We start from the raw sequence: 19,912 nt of genomic DNA, 5'->3' as shown, positions 1-19,912 counted from the left end.
ATATTCTTTTTCATGGATCTCTAAGTTTCCTGCCTAATAATTTTTACTCCCGTCAGTTTTTACTGTATTTTTTTTTCTTTGTATTGTTGACTTCAAAACTTGTTGGATATCATGCTCGAAATTTCTTCAGCGCGATCGAGTTTCCTTTACAGCGTATAATGCTGTTTAAAGCTATCAGCTACCGCTGGCCAACGTTCAGTTGCTCCCCAGATGCAATCAAGTGAAGATCCGTAGCAAGCCTCCGGAAAGCGCTGCCGGACGCAAGATACGTGGCTAAACTTAACCCTAAATAAAATAAAAACTACTAAGCTAGAGGATTGCAGTTTAGTATGTTTGATGACTGGAAGGTGGATGACTGACATACCAATCTGCAGCCCTCTAGCCTCAGTAGTTTTTAAGATCTGAGGGTGGACAGAAAAAGTACGGACGGACAGACAAAGCCATCTCAATAGTTTTCTTTTACAGAAAACTAAAATGGATTCCCCGCCTGTCCAGAGTCGTATTCTCGTACCATTACCTGGCAGGCTTATATAAAGTTTATGTTCGTGTGCAGTGCCTCTTAGCCAAGTCCTTTTTATCATACCGTTTTCATCATTTTCTTTATGCAACCTTATTTTTTTCTCTCATCAGTATTGCAAAAATGGGAGAGTCGTACCATCAGTGGGAGTAGGTACTGTCATGGTAAGTGTTGATGATAGTATCTGTTGTGGCGGCGGTAGGGGAATGTTCAAAGTTGCAAGAACTACTTAGAATGAAATTGGTGGTCAATGCTCTGAAAATACTTGAGGGAATTATAGCTTAAAGACCTAGGAGGCCAGGAGTGTAAGACAGCAGCTAGGCTTCGTGAAAGGGACTGACCCAACAGATGCAATATTCTCCTTACGCCATGTTCAATGCTCTGAAAATACTTGAGGGAATTATAGCTTAAAGACCTAGGAGGCCAGGAGTGTAAGACAGCAGCTAGGCTTCGTGAAAGGACTGACCCAACAGATGCAATATTCTCCTTACGCCATGTTCAATGCTCTGAAAATACTTGAGGAATTATAGCTTAAAGACCTAGGAGGCCAGGAGTGTAAGACAGCAGCTAGGCTTCGTGAAAGGGACTGACCCAACAGATGCAATATTCTCCTTACGCCATGTTCAATGCTCTGAAAATACTTGAGGAATTATAGCTTAAAGACCTAGGAGGCCAGGAGTGTAAGACAGCAGCTAGGCTTCGTGAAAGGGACTGACCCAACAGATGCAATATTCTCCTTACGCCATGTTCAATGCTCTGAAAATACTTGAGGGAATTATAGCTTAAAGACCTAGGAGGCCAGGAGTGTAAGACAGCAGCTAGGCTTCGTGAAAGGGACTGACCCAACAGATGCAATATTCTCCTTACGCCATGTTCAATGCTCTGAAAATACTTGAGGGAATTATAGCTTAAAGACCTAGGAGGCCAGGAGTGTAAGACAGCAGCTAGGCTTCGTGAAAGGACTGACCCAACAGATGCAATATTCTCCTTACGCCATGTTCAATGCTCTGAAAATACTTGAGGAATTATAGCTTAAAGACCTAGGAGGCCAGGAGTGTAAGACAGCAGCTAGGCTTCGTGAAAGGACTGACCCAACAGATGCAATATTCTCCTTACGCCATGTTCAATGCTCTGAAAATACTTGAGGGAATTATAGCTTAAAGACCTAGGAGGCCAGGAGTGTAAGACAGCAGCTAGGCTTCGTGAAAGGACTGACCCAACAGATGCAATATTCTCCCTTACGCCATGTTCAATGCTCTGAAAATACTTGAGGGAATTATAGAAGCAAAGACCTAGGAGGCCAGGAGTGTAAGACAGCAGCTAGGCTTCGTGAAAGGGACTGACCCAACAGATGCAATATTCTCCTTACGCCATGTAATGGGGAAGTACAGAGAGAAGAAGGGAGCCCTTCGTAGGGTTGATATCGGCATATAAAAGGTATACAGTATATGGTAGAGCACCTAGACAAGAAGTGTGAAGAAGTATGAGAAAGCTAGGGCACCAGAAAAATATATGAGAGTAAGTAGAGAAATGTATAGAAACGAGTTGTACCTTAGGGATGACTAGCAGCTTTCAGGTCACAGTAGGACTGCACAAGGAATCAGAGCTGAGCCGCTTCTTGTTCAATACCTTGTTGGGTGTATTGATCGAGGGTGTTAGGGAGGAGTCGTCTGGTGTATGTTCAATGCTGATGTCGTCGTTTTAATGGCAGAAACGAGAGAGGAGCTAAAGTAAAAACTAGGTAGGTGGAGATATGCGTTAGGGAATAAGGAGATGAAGATAATTCGAACAAAGACTGACTGATGAGGTGGATGTTGACCAACGAGCAGCGATTAAGCTGGGAGGAGTGAGCATCAAGAGAGTGTTTAAATGTCTGGGCTTGATAACAAACGCATTGTCAGAGGTAAAGAAGTTAACCATCGAATTCAAGCTGGATGGAGTGATTGGAAGAGGGTATCAGGCGTACTATACAAGAAGAGAGCCAATTTTAGGCCGAAGATCAAGGGATATAAAGTGGTGGTAAGACCTGCCAGGTTGTATGACTAGAAGCATCACCTGTAAAGAAAAGAGAACAAAATGAATTAGACGTGACAGAAAGGAGGACGCTCAGATGGATGAGTGTGGTGACGAAAAGAGAAAGAATAAGAAATGAATAGATTAGAGGATCAGCGACAGTCATTGAAGTGTCAAAAAAACCTGAGATTGTTTGGATACTTGTTGTGGATGGGAGATGACAAGCGACTCGTTGCAGGAGAAATTAATGGAAAAGGAAGTGCCAGGACACGAAGGAGAGGATGGGTTAAGAGGAGGAGGAGGAGGTAAGAATGCAATCGATAAGACATGGAAGGCAAAGGAATGGACGAAAGGAAGGACACAATATAGAACCTGTTCTCTGGATAACTGTGAGAGCACCACAATAATTCTATAGTTTGAGAATTAAGAAGCAGTCCAATTAGTAACTGAAAGACTTCGAAAGAGCACTGCCAGACCATCAGAGAGCACAGGGGTGCTCGCGAGCACCAGGTTGGGAACCCCTGGTATAGAAACACCTTGAAAAGATTATTCAAAAACAGCGTCCACGAATACGGATTCAGTTGAGAAAGAGTGGTGGCGGTAGCGATTATGTACTACCAAGAGTGACGTAACACCCTAGGCTAATGGTGATGCAATGCTAATTTCCGTTCTCTTCCATTTTTCAATACTTTTGTTATAGCTTTTTTTTTTGTATGAATTTTTTGAGGCATACACGATAAGTCCTTTTTATTTAGTAGATGAATAAGATCTTATTTCTGGAAAATCACAAAATACTTTCCGTGATAAAAGGGGGTGGGTTAGGGGGGGGGGAAGGTTGCCCCTATTCTCCTTCGGTTGGGAGTGTGTTAGGAAATGCCAGATTTTCTAAAATGAACTGGATTCATCTATATATTTTCCTACCATTATTATAAAGAGGGAATATATGTGAAAGTCAGTCGGTAATCAAATCCCTGATGATTGTGAAATAGGAGTGAGGAAAGAAAAACTCGTTGTTATTTTATGGAATTTTCCGAAAAAAGACACACCGGATACCTTAGGCCATAAAGTAACACGGCACAAAAGGGAATTCAACTTACAATATACCTTGAAAACATCACAAAAAATCATACCGACGTTCTGAAGAGGGTAAATACACGCATGAATTGAGTGAATTGTTAGTTTAAAGTAATGCACGCCGAATGTCCACAAATATACATAATTACATGCACACACACACACACACATATATATGTATATATACAGTATATGTGTTTGTATGTGTATGTGCGTATAAACTGCAGATTAGTGGAATGGCCATGAATGAAATGTTGAGTATAATCTTGACCCTAATGTTTCGAATATTTCTTTAGTCCTTGAGTATATGTTAAAGGGTAAGGGCGGGTAAACGTGATTATAACTGGTATTCTCATTGGTGATCCTGGGTTAAGTATAAGTCAACACACTGGTTGATTTAACTCTCAATTATGAGGCCCACTCTAGCTAAATCTCTAGTTTCTAAGATTTCAGGTCTTATAACATTAATTCTGTGACTAAAATCTGGCATTTGCTGCAGTGGACCAGAGGATTTTAGTCAGTATCTTACTTTCCTCGTGTCGACATATTTAAAATCGCGCGTACTCATTCTCCAACAGTACTAACATCGCGATTCTACTCGACTTCTGCTTTCTGACTGTATAGAATATTCAGCCTTAGGTAGATTCTTTTTTCCTGTTTCACTCTAATAGTTCTAATATCGCCATAGCGTACACCCTTTGTTACCCATGCGTATCAGTTGTCTATGTTTCATGCGGTGCGAACAAGGCGGGTCTGCGCTCCTAGTTCGTCCGCAAAAAACAAAAGGAAATATCCATTCAGCGTCAGTAACCGTTTTTGTTTTTCGTAAAGAAAATCTTTAAAATATAGCTGTATCATATAGCAAATGAAAGGCTGTTAAGAGATCCCGAAAAAAGGTAATTTCATCCTTTCTTTTGTGGTTGGAGTTGGGGCCTTTGGATAGAGATATCCACTTGTTTAGGAAAGTAATCATTCAACATATGAAGTGTATGGTCTGTGGGCGTAGATTACGAAAACAGCAATATAAAACCTGCAATAGAGGTTGAAGAGCGGTGAATGAGATTAAAATGGAAATGTTCTGAATTATTATGCGTCGTGTAGCAAGAGATTGGTGGAGACATAAAATGGCGTAAGTGGTTATGTTACAGGAGGCCATATAGAGTGAGTTTGGCTTCTCTAGTTAATGTATACATTCATAAATGATCAGTAAGACACTAGTTCTTCATATCAAAGTTTTGGAACTTTGTTTGTTTGTTGTGTGTAGGGACTTTGTATTTGATCTTTGAGGGGTTTCTTATTCAGCTAGCACTCTGCTAGACCCGCGTTCGATTCTCCGGCCGGCCAATGAAGAATTAGAGGAATTTATTTCTGGTGATAAAAATTCATTTCTCGGTATAATGTGGTTCTGATTCCACAATAAGCTGTAGGTCCCGTTGCTAGGTAACCAGTTGGTTCTTAGCCACGTAAAATAAGTCTAATCCTTCGGGCCAGCCCGAGGAGAGCTGTTAATCAGCTCAGTGGTCTGGTTAAACTAAGATATACTTAACGTTTTGGATGTATATGAATAGTTGCTAAGTTTTAGGTGCATGATCGTAAAAATCTTTTATGAGATACCCTTGTGAATAGTCAGTACTAAAGTGACTTGCAGACTTGCCGTCCACATACTTAGAAACTATCCCCCCCCCCAACCCGTATGAAGGGGGAAGGTAAAATTATTATTTAAACAGAGGAAACAGCAGCTTCAACATCATTACATCAAGCTTCATTGACTTCGCTATATGAAGAACCAGATGTTTCATTCGTTGTCTTTCCCGAAAAATTTTTCTTTTTAACCTTAGAAATTAAAAAGTTCAATTTATACACATTTGTGTGGCCAATAACATTATCTCTTAATGGCAATTTTATAAATGAGGTAAGGACTCATAGAAGACGCTCGTATACCCATACAAAGCTAAAGGGACCTGCGACGGTAGGCTATAGATTCTAAAATACAAAAACGTGGAAATAAATATTAAAAACTGAAGAATAATCCCGTTCGATCTGTAACAGTCAGAATCGTGTAATATATATATATATATATATATATATATATATATATATATATATATATATATATATATATATATATATATATATATATATATATATATATAGAGAGAGAGAGAGAGAGAGAGAGAGAGAGAGAGAGAGAGGGTGGTGGTGGTAAATGGGGCCTGTGCCTGACGTTAAAAGCTTAAGGCTCTGGTCTGTCAGCCAGTCAGAATCAGTGATTTAGATTTGCAACTCATAGAACTTGTACTATGAAGCTGCTTATAAACAGTTTTGAATGTGCCCATATCCGGGAAAACATTAACGGAAAGTAACTTAAAAGGATCTAAATTCTTTATGAAGACAAGTTTTATTAACCATGGATGTTACAGGGGTTACGTGGGCCGATACCAGCTTAAAGTGCTATCAATACAGCACTCATTCAGTCTCCAGTGCGAACACGTTAAACGCCTCTGAATTCTTCTCTTGTTGCTTGTTCGTGGAATAATACTTGTATCACTGAAAAACTCTTCCTGGTTTCTTTTCAATTTGCAGGTTAGATAATGTCGAATCATGATTTTTCTTTTCTCAAGTTTGAAAGGTGATTCTTCTTCATTATTATTATTATTATTATTATTATTATTATTATTATTATTATTATTATTATTTATAAAAATCTCACAATAGCTTGAGTCACTAAAATAGTGAAGAAATCCACAATGATGTAAGTATAAATATATATATCAAATATATACAAAAAGAGTGCTTTCGAGAACCCGCTCGATTATTATTATTACTACTACTATTATTATTGTTATTATTCCTATTATGAGATGATGATGTAAAAGCTACGGAAAATCATATGAACCGTAAATAAAAGGCAAATAACTTACAAAGCTACTCTCTGCAGATTACAACACATTTAAATCATCCCATGCAAGTCTTAATACCATTTATACTGTGCACGATTCATACTAAAATGGGTTGGTAAGAACTGATTCCAACTGTCAAAACACGATTTTAAAAGGTTTTCAGTTGCCACCGTTTGTCTCAGCATCTTATAAGTGTGAGAAAGAAATGCTAAAAGGACACTCTGCGATATTGATAAATCTCTGCCAATGCAATCAGAACAGCTCCCCAAATACTTTGGATAATTTGTGTTTCTTTTCATATAGAAGAAAGCTCTATTATTGATTCACGTAGTCCTCCGTGTCCTTTACTTATTCTTCAGAAAATGTCAAAACAATAACAGCCCACGAGACGTCATAGAACAGTGGTTTTCAACCTGTGGGCCATGGGCGGTTCTGAGGGGGGGCCCATACCATGGACATCTTCAAAACAGTATATAAAAAATTAAAAACCATTTACAGTAAATGCATGCCAGTGCTTTCTTTCATAAATGAAAATGTATAACTAATACAGTGTTCTGAAAAATAATTCCGTGAATGAAAATGTAAAACTAAATAAAGTGTTCTGAAAATGCTTTATAATAATTCTGTTATCATCATTACACAGTTTTGAAGGGCAGTGGGCCTTGAGTATTTAGGGATGCCAAAGATGGGCCATGGGCACAAAAAGGTTGGAAGCCGCTGCCACAGAGAAATCACAATAAGCTCCCTGGCGGTATTCGGGCGACACCATATGGCATCTGTGATTTCGTGCCATGGTATTTTGAACTGGATCTGTAGGATATGATTCATATGGCACAAATATATAGACCTAATTAGCAATGAAAGGAATCACTTAGAAATTGCACATTTTAGATAAATGAGATAACGTAATTATAATGCTTTTTTTGTAAATATTTACGGCATATCGGTTTTCCCTTTGCAAGTATGGAATACAGGAAACTATTCCTTAGTAAACTTCTTTTTGATATATTAATCTCTCTCTCTCTCTCTCTCTCTCTCTCTCTCTCTCTCTCTCTCTCTCTCTCTCTCTCTCTCTCTCATATTCATTTTAGGGGTATTCCAAATGAAATCCAGAATCCATTGCACTGATATTTTTCGTGCATATCTGCTTGATATTATGGTTTCAAAGAGACCCATCAGGCAGTCTGAAAGGCAGAAGAACAGTGGAAAATACCTTCTCTGTCTACCCACAAGGGTTGGAAGCTCTTAGTAAAACTAATCTTATTTATCCAGTAGAGCTGAATCCTTCGACAAGAATCAAACGATAGGGTGTAAAAAACTCCCAGAATCCCAAAATTTACTTGGCGATGCCATTAGAAGAAGCAAGAAGCAATAATGAAGGAAAGACTTTTTTTTTTCATTTCTAAAATACAGCAAGTAGTTTTTCATTTTCTTTCGCAGGTTCACCGCAAGATATGTTACTTAAGATCTTTGAGCAAAAATAAGGAAATTTAACATAACATATCATGAACAGTAAAAAAGAAACTTGGACCCACGACCACATGTATGAAAGAAAAAGTAAAACGGACTATGAGGGATAATATGAAAGAAAATAAACACTGATGAAAAAAGGGCCGTTCTCTAATTTGGCCGAGAATACCGATATAAGTTTGCCATCTGCAGGCCATCCGCAGGATTACCTTTAGAATTCTGCCAAGCCTCCGAGCTATATTGGACCCCTGGATAAAGGAAGAAGGCAAAGCTTCTTACGTTTCTCATTGTTCAGTTTGATGAGGTAACAGTGCCGGGTGTTCTTCGGAGAGAGTGGAGAAATATGCACAAATACGTCGCAATAAATTTTCATATAAATAAGGATATCTATTGATAGATGGAAATTGCACTGGCTTATTAAGTTTCTAAAGTAATGCAGTCTTTCCTAATGGAAATGATTTTCAGCTTTTCTCTAAAACAGAAGGGCTTTGCATGATGGAAAGTGATTTATTTTTTATGAGAAAAAATATTCTTTAATGGTCATTATTCTTGATTGACAGAATTCTGGGAACCATGTATTACACTCCAGTGAATTATCTGATCCTGAAACATGACCTGTGTTTTTGGTGAGCGAATCAGAGAGAAGGGAACATGCCTTTAATGTTATAGACATTCTATAAAAGCCTTTGTACATCAGCTTAATTTAAAAATCCTCCATTAAATACTTCGATAATCCCTCATCTGATGAACCTTCTATAACGATAAGTGACACGGGGAACGTTCTTCAGTTCCTTTTTTGTTGGGGGTTTGGGGGGGGGAGACGTGCATTCTCGAATTACTAGATAAAGTCTAAGTGTAACAGCTGCCACCGTCTTTATTGCATTGTAGCCAGTCCCTGTTTCAAGAAACAAGTATAAGATGGAAAATTATATTTACGATAATTTAACTTCAGCTGGAATTTTCAAAGGTTAGTTGCCCAAACAGTCATGTACTAAATTTTTTAAAAATGATTTGCAACGTTTATTTATCGATTATGTGGTAATTATGAAACGTTGTTAGTGCAGATACATTCTTAGCGCGTAGAAAGTGGTAAAAGTTTTTTTAAGGGATTTTTTTTAACAGTCATTGAAGGGAGATCATTTTTCATTCGTTATTTATATCATCAATCGAAAAATTAGCGCACGTCGTTCAATTTCTTAATAACTACACAAAAATTTGTTCTGTATCAAGTTGAAAGTCGTGAGAAAATATAATTTCGATAGGACGTGGTATAAGTCATAACACAGTTGATAAAAGACATTCGAAAATGATATTGCTATATTATACTTCAATACACAGTGATGCAGAAATCTATTTGAAAAATATACGGAAGTAATTTAAAGTTTCTTGTTCAGTAAACAAACGTATGAATCCAATTGTCAAACATGAAAAGGTCTGACGATGCACAGCAGCAGTGTTTTATCTCTCTCTCTCTCTCTCTCTCTCTCTCTCTCTCTCTCTCTCTCTCTCTCTCTCTCTCTCTCTCTCTCTCACCCTCTTGTCTGAAAATCAAATAAAATAGACTGTAAAAAAGAGAGAAGAAATCATTTTTTCTATCAAAAGACCAAAACAAAACACGATTTCGCAAGGAAAGTTTGACGCCTGGGCAAGGCTTGCGCCTGGGTAACTCAGAACCGAGTCGGGAGTGACTGAGAGGAAAAACCTCCCAGGAGAAAGACGTGAAATGCGATCCTGGTGTAATCCGTCCCTTCTCTGAAAGCTGCAGGGCGAGTCTTGGCTTTAAACTTATGGAGAAGAATGAAGTGTCCTTGCTGGGTTATGCAGCTGGAATTCGCCCCTTTAATGCTGGAAAAGGAATTCTGTTTCCATGGAATGGAGATAATGACCACCAGACGAAACAACGTGGCGGGATGAAATATTTGGGAGAATCATACACGTACAAATAGACAAGAAGAAAATCAAGACTTGAACAGGGCAGATGCTATGGAGACGGAAATGATGCAGTGTGTGAAAACTATGACAAATAAGGAATGAATAACAATGGAAAAGGTACGCTAACAAACACGTATTAAAATAATGATAGTAATTCAATATTATTTAAGTGGGAAAGAGAGTAAGAAGCTTATTCGTCGCCGTAACGCATAATCTCTCACAAAATTTGCCTTTTTTTTTTTTTTAGGCAAGTCTTTGTCAATTCATGCACCGTTTTGTTAGGGAATATTCAGATGATTTTTCATCACTAACATCCAGGAAAAATGTGTAGGGAATCTGCTGCCAAATCCAGTATATTTTATTTTTTCCTCTTTACGAGAACGCTCAAGTGGGCCTAGCCCTGTCTTTGAAAACTTAAATATAATATCAATATTTATTAGTAATAAGTGTTTTTATTATTAATAAACGATTAAAGCAAATCAGGAAAATTATGCAGCAGTTAGTTATGCCAAGAGAAACCAAGGCTATTCATTTGCACATACAGTATTGAACTCCCAGCAAAACTACAGAACGCCTTTATTTCGTGTACATGAGAACACTTGGCGTAGATTCCTTCTAGGAGCTCTGCTGTCAGTGCAATGTCATTATCGTACTTTTCAGGGAAAAATGTAATTTCCCGGAAGCAAAGTAGAGCGTTTCACTTAAACTAAGTAGAAACTGGAACTTGGAGAGAGAGAGAGAGAGAGAGAGAGAGAGAGAGAGAGAGAGAGAGAGAGAGAATATCACCAGTTGTGGAAACAATTCGTTTTTCAACTATTAGACAGACTCTTAAAAGAAAACATTTTAATTTCGCGCGATTTTCTGTTTCATTATGGAGCACCCCTCCAAAAAGTAAAAAATAAATAAATAAACGACTGTAGAAGCTTGGGAAGAGGCACACTGAAATTTCGGGAGATAAATGTCCGTTTAAATAAGATGAGACAGACACGACAAGAAGTCTTGATGGGTACAGAGTCTTTGCGAAAATAATATAACAAATGGATAATAGCAGGAACAATAGAATAAATCTGAATAATAGAGGAACATAGAAGTTGAGAAACGAAATGAGGAAGAAGGAAATACAAAGGAAAACTCTTGATGAACGGGCATGAATTTAATGGTGCAATTGAAACGGTTTGGGGATGAGTAGATAAACAGGGAACGCTTCATAAATCCTTGAATAGAAGCGCGTGGGTTGATCGAGCCTATAGTGAATGTTGTCTTGATTCAGTAGAGATATAATTTTGAAGTGGTCTTTGGTGTATTATTGTAGAGAAGGGGATAGCTAATTCACATATGAGTTTGTAGGGATAATGAACAACAGATCATGCTGTTGCAGTGTTTGTACAAAGTACCTGAGAGGCCACAGAAAATAATAGAACGTGAATTGTAATAGTTTGATGAAATTACTAATGATATAATGAATGAAGTTATGTTTATTGGTGTTTAAAAAGGAAAACATGATACACGAGAGTGTAAGCATTATCTATAATCGCAATTTCTGTTTCGTAGGGGGATATGGTGAATGCTTTTGGTTGAAAAAGGGACATTCGGCAAGGCTTGATATGGTTAATTATTCCGAGAATTAAGTGGAAAATTCTTTATTTTAGAGATTTTTTTAATTGGTCATCATAAATTATCTTGAAATCGGGATTTTATCGGATGAGTTCCAATGTAAATTACAAAACGTATTGCGTGTATATACTGTCAAGAAACTGCTACTCATTATTCTATAGTAGGCCTTTGAGCTAACAATAACATGATTTTTTTTAAAGTTTGCTTAACCAGTAATTATAAGTTATTTCTGAAATACTTTCCACCTAATGTAAATGGTGTTATACACTGTGTAATTGCATGAATAATTCAGATAACTTATATTTTCGTATTCTATTTATATTAGATGATCTTTATGCCATTTAAAAAGACTCAGCAATGTCGAAGGAAATGCATGTTAGCTCTATCAGCTCTTCTGGGTCCCAAGTTCGGAAAAATAGGAAGGGTTTGAGCCATGAAGGCCACCTATCCGTATGGATACCAAATGAAATGAACTGTTCAAAATAGAAATAGGTGTAGGGGACTCATTAACAACAGCGACCCCGACTAAGCATTGAGCTGAGAAGAAAGAGAATAAGGTGAGCAGATATTGCTGACATGTGTTTTAACTGGACTTTTAATGAGTGTTTTAAAATAGCCAAAAGTACACCAAATGTAACTAAAATATGAAACTACCAGTTATTTGAATTATTTCCACAAATATCCCATTTGTAAGTGTGTAAAAACAGTCGCAAGGAGAAGATATCTTATAAATAACTCATAGCCACTGATTGAGAGAAGGGTCCAAGTGAGCCACAGCAATATCACGCCTATAAAATCAAATTAACCGATAATACCTGAGCAAACGATCATACAGGGCCTAATGCAAACATCAGAAGAAACAATTAGCACAAGTTTAATTCATGACTTACTTTTTTCTTCAATATTTCAACTTTGCTTCGTGATCTGTTGCCGGATTTCTTCAGCTGAAGTATTGTCAATCAAATACACTTGCAGTGGCCAACTAGTTTGCAAACTAAATTAGAGACCAGAGCGGCAAGTCAGTGTTTCCTAACTCTTGAACCTCGCTCGCCTTTCATGTCCAGACATTTCCTGTGTGAACTCCACTTGAACAAAGTTAAGTATATCTTAGTTTAACCAGACCACTTAGCTGATTAACAGCTCTCCTAGGGCTGGCCCGAAGGATTAGGCTTATTTTACGTGGCTAAGAACCAGTTAGTTACCTAGCAACGGGACCTACAGCTTATTGTGGAATCCGAACCACAAAGTAACAGGCAGAAAAGCAAACGTTCGGAACCATTTCTAAACGGTTGCAGTATACAGTGAGTAAAATTTGTTATTCCTTGCAGCTTCAAGCTGAATTTTAAGAAGAGAAGTGAGTGGCAAGCAAAGCGAACGCCTGATTAGAGGAAGAGACGAGAGACTAAGAGTTGGAGATTTCATTTCGCTCTGACGCAGCCACAACAAAGTGCGGAACTAAAATTGAGGAAAGAGAAACGTTCGAGTATCTCCTTCCGAAATTTGTTGATATTTTTGGATGTATGTGAGTTCGTCTCCTAACGAGTAATTGTGGCCCTGAGACTGTGCATGGTAGGAGAGAGAGAGAGAGAGAGAGAGAGAGAGATTAATGTATGAAATGAACGGCAGCTATGATAATGTATATATATATACAGTATATATATATATATATATATATATATATATATATAGTATATATATATATATATATATATATATATATATATATATATATATATATATATATATATATATATATACACATATAAACACACACACACACACACACATATACTGTTTATATGTGTGTGTGTTTATGTGTATAATTATATATACTCATACATACATACAAGTGTATATGTATATATATATATATATATATACACTTGTGTGTATGTATGAATAGATATAATTACACACATACACATACATATAATTATACACACGTGTATATATATATATATATATATATATATATATATATATATATATATATATATATATATATATATATATATAAATATATAACTCAAGGAAATAAAGGAAAGTTGTTCAGCACTGAAAACAACGAAAAATAGTAATTCAGGCTTTAGCAAAGTACTTATTTCGTTTCAGTCTTAAGCGCCACAATAAATTCTTTTTGTACCTCGTAGCCGAAACTAAAATTCTCTCTAGAAAGCTTCACAGCACCGAACAAAATTGGATTTCCTGAGGTCGGGTGAAGGAAAATTAATCTTTCTTTCTGAGAGTTTGTTTGAAATTAGAAGCAGTGTTTTTTTATATATAAGTAGCAACATTTAACGTCAAACCACTGTGACAACAAAATAAATTTAAAATCGAGTAAATGTGAAATTTGAAATATTTTTGCAATGAATTACCTTGATACTGCACATTCCAGAAAGGAGAGTATCTCACATATATTCTCTTCTTTAGAAAATAAAATGATCTGGAATGATGTACATGTTATTTGGGCCACATGCCTAAACCATTTCACATTTCATAAAGTAATTGTATTTAATATTTTTGTTCAGTAACAAAAATGTAAAAAGTTCCATTAGTAGGCTAGGAAAATTGGAACCATCAAAATTGGAAATTGACTTTAGCCAACACCTTTTGTAGTTCCGAATATGTTACCAATATTTCTGATTATGTGAATTTTCATTTTGGCACAACAACCAGTATTCAGTTCGTTGCTTTTAAGAGAATTAGCTCTGTGTACCTCTGCACACATTGATGATGAAATTGGTGTAATTTTGTATGAAGACAAATAAAATTAAAATTTTGTTATCGCATTCACGACAAAAACTTTTTTTTATGATAAGAACAACATAAGCATTAGTGACTAAAAAAAACACTCAAAAACTCTTACACCCTTTCGTAGTTCTAATTTGGAAAATGAAAAGCTCTTATAAAGAAATCTCCTGACAATACGAAAAGATGAGCACCACAAATCTCATGTAATTCATGAAACAATTCGTAAAATATGAAAACCTTAAGAGGGATAATAGGTACAATATATACACAAGATGACGGGACAATTTTTATTTTATATTGGAGAAAACAATCTTGCTCCCACCTTGGAAAGAAATAAAAGGTTGTTTTATTCTATATATATATATATATATATATATATATATATATATATATATATATATATATATATATATATATATATATATATATTCACGATGCATACCAAGTACCTGGTTATTACACAACTAATCACAGAATTAAAAAATTTTCCTCACTTCAGCCAGATACCTGAACTCTCATAACAATAAAAATTATGACTGAGTACTCTGAAGGTAACAGTGATCCCTTAAAAAAAGCTCATTAATCACATGAAAAATCAAACTAAGTTTATCAAAACAAGTGAGGTATCAACAGTTAAACAAGAAATATACCAGAGCAAAAGGGCATCACTCCATCAAACAACTTTAACTGTTTCCCTGGTCTTAGATTCACTTCAGCAAAACTAAAGGAACAAAACAGGTTTATCAGTTTGCCTTATGCACACAATTAATCCTATTCACTGGTGGTCAATAAATGAAACACTGTTTTTTTAACACTAAATACAAATATGATTTTTAAATTCAAAATTCATAATTAGAATTCACAATCTGAAAAATTCACTATTACTTGAAAACAACACAAAAATTTAATTAATTCTTGAGTTAAATTATTAAACAAAACGAAATCACAAAAAATTTAATTTATCAAGAAATTAAATTAATCAAGCAAAATTTAAACTATCAAGAGTTACTCAAGATTTGAAAAGAAAATCTTAATAAATGAAAATTAAATCAAGTATGCAATGTTAAATTACCAAGAAATATTTAAAATGATAAGCAAATAAATGTTAAATCACCAATATATATATATACATATAAAATGTGAAAAATCAAGAGATTGGAAACACAATAACACACATCACTTTACTTTGCACAAGCTTGTGAAAACCTTTGTAAAATCACTTGTCATTGCTTTAGATTCACAAAACACTTTTTTGTTGGGTGCGGTTACTTTTCCTATGATCAGATCTCAAAAGCTAAGATTAACAACAGTGACCACAAATATATTATGTTAAAATTACTCTCTTTTGAAGAAAGAGAGAGAGAGAGGGGCGGGGGGAACCACCGCTAAAGGTCTCTTAAATCAGAATGAGCAGATTTCAGGATTCCAGTACGAAATGAAACAGTCATATGATGTCATTAAGGCATTTTGGGAATGAGATACAAGAGATAGTTCTAGAAGAAGGAAGCAAAACGTTTTGAACTGCAACCTTACAAAACATGACGTAATCGATTGAGACATGTACTCATACTCTCAAAAGGTCATACGTGATTTGAACAAAAAAAAAAAAAATCACATGGGACGCAATCAGAACAATACACATCAGAGTAATGCAATCTTAAACATGATGCAATTGCCATGTGCTTCAGTGCAACGCTGGTTCATATTTCTCAAAAGTACATGTTTTTACAAGAGAATCATATAGAACACATGTAACACTGCGAAATCACTTGTCTTCTTCTCGTACAGACAAAGTTTTTACAAAAATCTTAACACGACTCGATGGCTATTCCCGACCTGTCATTGCTAACCCAAAACAAAGCACTCTGTTATCTTAACAGATGACAGATGACACATCTGGTTTAAAACTCGAATTTCTCTCTCCCGCTACTACGCTATTACTGTGTTAAAAAAGATATTAATTCTAAATTATGCTGTTAAGTTATCTAAATCATTAACTCTTTTGAGATCTGACATTACACTACATACAATATTTCAATAACTATTATTATTACATATAACACATGATAAATAGAAGAGTAAATATATCAGAGCTATAGGATGATATACATATTACAAGGCAACATCATGAAAATGTATATATATATATATATATATATATATATATATATATATATATATATATATATATATATATATATATGCATATGCAGAGAAAGAGAGAGAGACAGAGAGCCTCATAGTGTGACTGGTTCCATACAAGTCTAGCAGGCGAGAGTATCCAATTTAGAATTCTGATAAGGCATGTGAAAACACTATTAAAATCCATTGTGTCTAGGCTAATCTTTGCAGTCATTAATATTTTCACAGTTATTTGTGGCTAGAATTCGTAGCCCGGTCCATTTAATTTGCTTATCGACGATTTTACATACAATATTGAATGAAACTTACTTTGAACAATGTATTCAATAAAATGTATTTAGATATACCAAAGGTGCTTAAACCTTTAATGCTCAGCTTTTCTTTTTTTTACTGGCCTTGCTACGCTGATAAATTTCAGTGTATGACTATGACCAGCGATAAATGTTCAGATAATAATCAAGGGAAGTTCAATCGTTTTAATTCAATTTTTAATATATAAGTTCTTCAGGTTCATAGCAAGACTTTTTCATGACAAGACAGTTTTAATAACAGAACATCAAATGTGTGCTTGTTGTGAAGGAAACACTGATACACTTCTTATCACTGACACTGTTCTGTATAATTTTTAGCCTCCATGCACAAGAGTGAAGGAGAGCTATTGCTTTACCTACAGCGTTTAGATATTTCCTTTAAAATTTCCATGCATTATTATTATTATTCAGTAGATGAAACCTATTCATATGGAACAAGCCCACCAAAGGGGCCATTGACTTGGAATTTAAGTTTCCAAAAAATATGGTGTTCATTAGGAAAAAGTAAGGGGAAGTAAAGGGAAATACAGAAAGAAGAGATCCCACTTATTAAAAATGACAAAATAAGTTAATAAACAAATGACTAGATAAAATGTATTAAAATGCAAGAAGGGTTTTAGGGTAGTAATGCATTGTATTTTAGGGTAGTAAAGCATTGTACTTTCGCTATTACAGAGAGGAATTTATAGTGTAATATAAAATGAGAACCAATGCCGGATTTAGGGGTGGGCAAGGGGGGTATTTAATAGAGCTTCCACGAATATGTAACTCCATCTTCAATCCCTTCTTGAAGAGGAATGCGTCCAGGAAGATGGTCTTATTTGATTCCGCCAGTTACATTTGTTACTTATCATTTTTACATGACAGAAGAAAATGAAAAATGATACATGGTCAACAAATTATACAGCTAGACACAACTGACAGTTTTGAGTAGTCGAATCCATAACAACATATTTACTGGAGTAATGTGTAGTTTATTGCACAAGAGGGGAGACCCCGTGCATGGGCTACCCATAGTCCCCACAGCCAGGAAAGGTACACATTCAATATGTAAAAATTTCATAGTGTTTGTGCGTTTTAAGGATAACGTACTAAATTCAACCTTTAACGGGTAAACTTATTTTCGAACAGTGATTTTCACATCCATCAGTTTCAGGGCACCTATGGGAGGATATGGGCCCTTCCTAACCGCAATGTACTTTCCAAAGACTCCCTCTGCCGATGCGAATTTTAAATAGCCCGAGTTTATTTGGTATGGGCCCGGGTAGAAAGCAAACAATGTCCAAGCACTGAAGTTGCCGTCAAGTACATCGACTGAGCCAACTCGTACCTAGAACATAAAGGGAATAGTCAGTTCATAACATAGGAACATTTTCCCTGTCTAGTTTGACACTTGTGGGTGGATAAGAAGCCTGATTTGATTTATACTGTGCACATAAAACAACACAATCGATGCTCCTTTTTTTAAAATATATTTTCTTTGAATTGAGCTTTACGAAAAAATAGTTTTGGGGAAATCCTTTACAGTTAAATAGGCCTGATTCATATTGTGAAATAAGCAAATACCCAAATGAAACTACATTGATATGAATGTCAAATTAATGATACTAATGACTGAAAGAACACTAAAGCAATTTTTATGCCAAACCACTTTCTTTTTACATCCTGGCTAAAATAAGAGGAAGATGATATAGATTAAGCTGAGTAACTGGTGAAATGAAATAATCCATGAATTTAAAAAAAAAAATTAGAACGGAGTTTTTGAATGATGTCGTACGATAGTCTCTAAGCTTTCATTACCAGTTAAACAAACCAAAAAGCACGTAACATATTGACTTAACAGAAAAGTCTTTAAGCACAGTAAATTACTTTTCCCCTTCTAAACACCTTCCGTAAGTTTCAAATTTATCTGTCACGTGGCCGCAGTGAAGATGGGTACATTCTAGTCCAAATCAAGTTGAAGAGACTCCTTACATGCTGGTCATTATATTGAAATAAATCTGGTGAATATGGTCAGAAGCTTTCTTGACAAATTCTTTTTCTGCAAATTTCTGGTATGTTAGCCACATAACTTTTGAAAAGGCAATCAAGCGGTATCATCTCCTCAAAGGTTTAACACTGTTGTTGTCTGAGAAACCATAAGCCAAGCATATTAAGGTCATCAGACTCCGATATTCGCCAACAAGAGAGAGAGAGAGAAAAAAAGAAGATCCCCAAGTTAATAGTACTAGATGGTATCTTAAGGTATTTAATAGATATACTCTTGAAATTAATTCAGATTGTAAACAATAAAGTACAGCATTACATACACTTTTTGAAAAGAACTAGCCATACACTATTATATAAGTTTCAATTGCCATATTTTACTAAATGCATGAGCGTTACCAGATACCATTAACAATTATTATTAGGTCCAAACTATACGATTCACGCATTACCATAAAATAAAGGAATCTTTTAGTTAAAACAATAAAAATGTACGTCAAAAAAGTTTAGCGTTATAAGATAGTCAAAATTATAAATAAAATCATGGCCATTTTGCAATGCTTTTAAAATATGAATCGAACCAATTTTGCACGCAATACTCTATCGTAACGATGCAAAAGTTCAATATAACCTTGAATACCATGCCAAGTAAGAGTCGAATTTTAATAGATAAATTTTAGTATCTTCTCCGATCATTAAAGAAGAGCAGGATCTTTATGAAACTCGTTTTATGTTTTAGTTAGCTCCTTAAGGGACATTTTTATATTTATTTTTCCAAAGGAATATTGAGCCTCTCAGTGCAAATGGAAAAGGCTCAGTATGTTTATGCACTGTCGGCCCAAGAAACAGGAGATCAGCGCCTACCCTATGAGCCTACAGAGGCCCAAGAGGACTTAACTTTTTAACAATAGGAAACTTAGATGATTCTGGTATCGTATAAAAAGTTTTACATCCTGCAAATAATGCACATCAGTTTCTGCGTCTACCTCCACTTCGTAACGAGGAAAGATTTCTGAAACACGAAAGTCTGCCGAGGGAAATTCGCGGTTGTATTACAGGTGGTACACACTTCTCAAGTCTCCCAGAATCCCAGGTTAGAATAAGTATTAAGTGAATACAGACACCTTATCATCGACACAAATCTGCAAATACTCATAAGATATTATATATGGGACACAAAAAATGAGACAATCGTTTAGCCT

General features: G+C 35.7%; 1 protein-coding gene across 1 annotated transcript in view; it reads left to right on the top strand.

Moving 5' to 3' along the window:
- Window positions 1-19,912, top strand: part of LOC136843525 (uncharacterized) — a 91,590-nt gene that overhangs the window by 14,600 nt on the left and 57,078 nt on the right. The gene's annotated exons all lie outside the window — the stretch shown is intronic.

The sequence above is a fragment of the Macrobrachium rosenbergii genome, chromosome 11 (genome assembly GCF_040412425.1).
Source record: "Macrobrachium rosenbergii isolate ZJJX-2024 chromosome 11, ASM4041242v1, whole genome shotgun sequence".
Taxonomy (NCBI): Eukaryota; Metazoa; Arthropoda; class Malacostraca; order Decapoda; family Palaemonidae; genus Macrobrachium; species Macrobrachium rosenbergii.
This window is presented reverse-complemented; position numbering and strand designations above follow the sequence as displayed.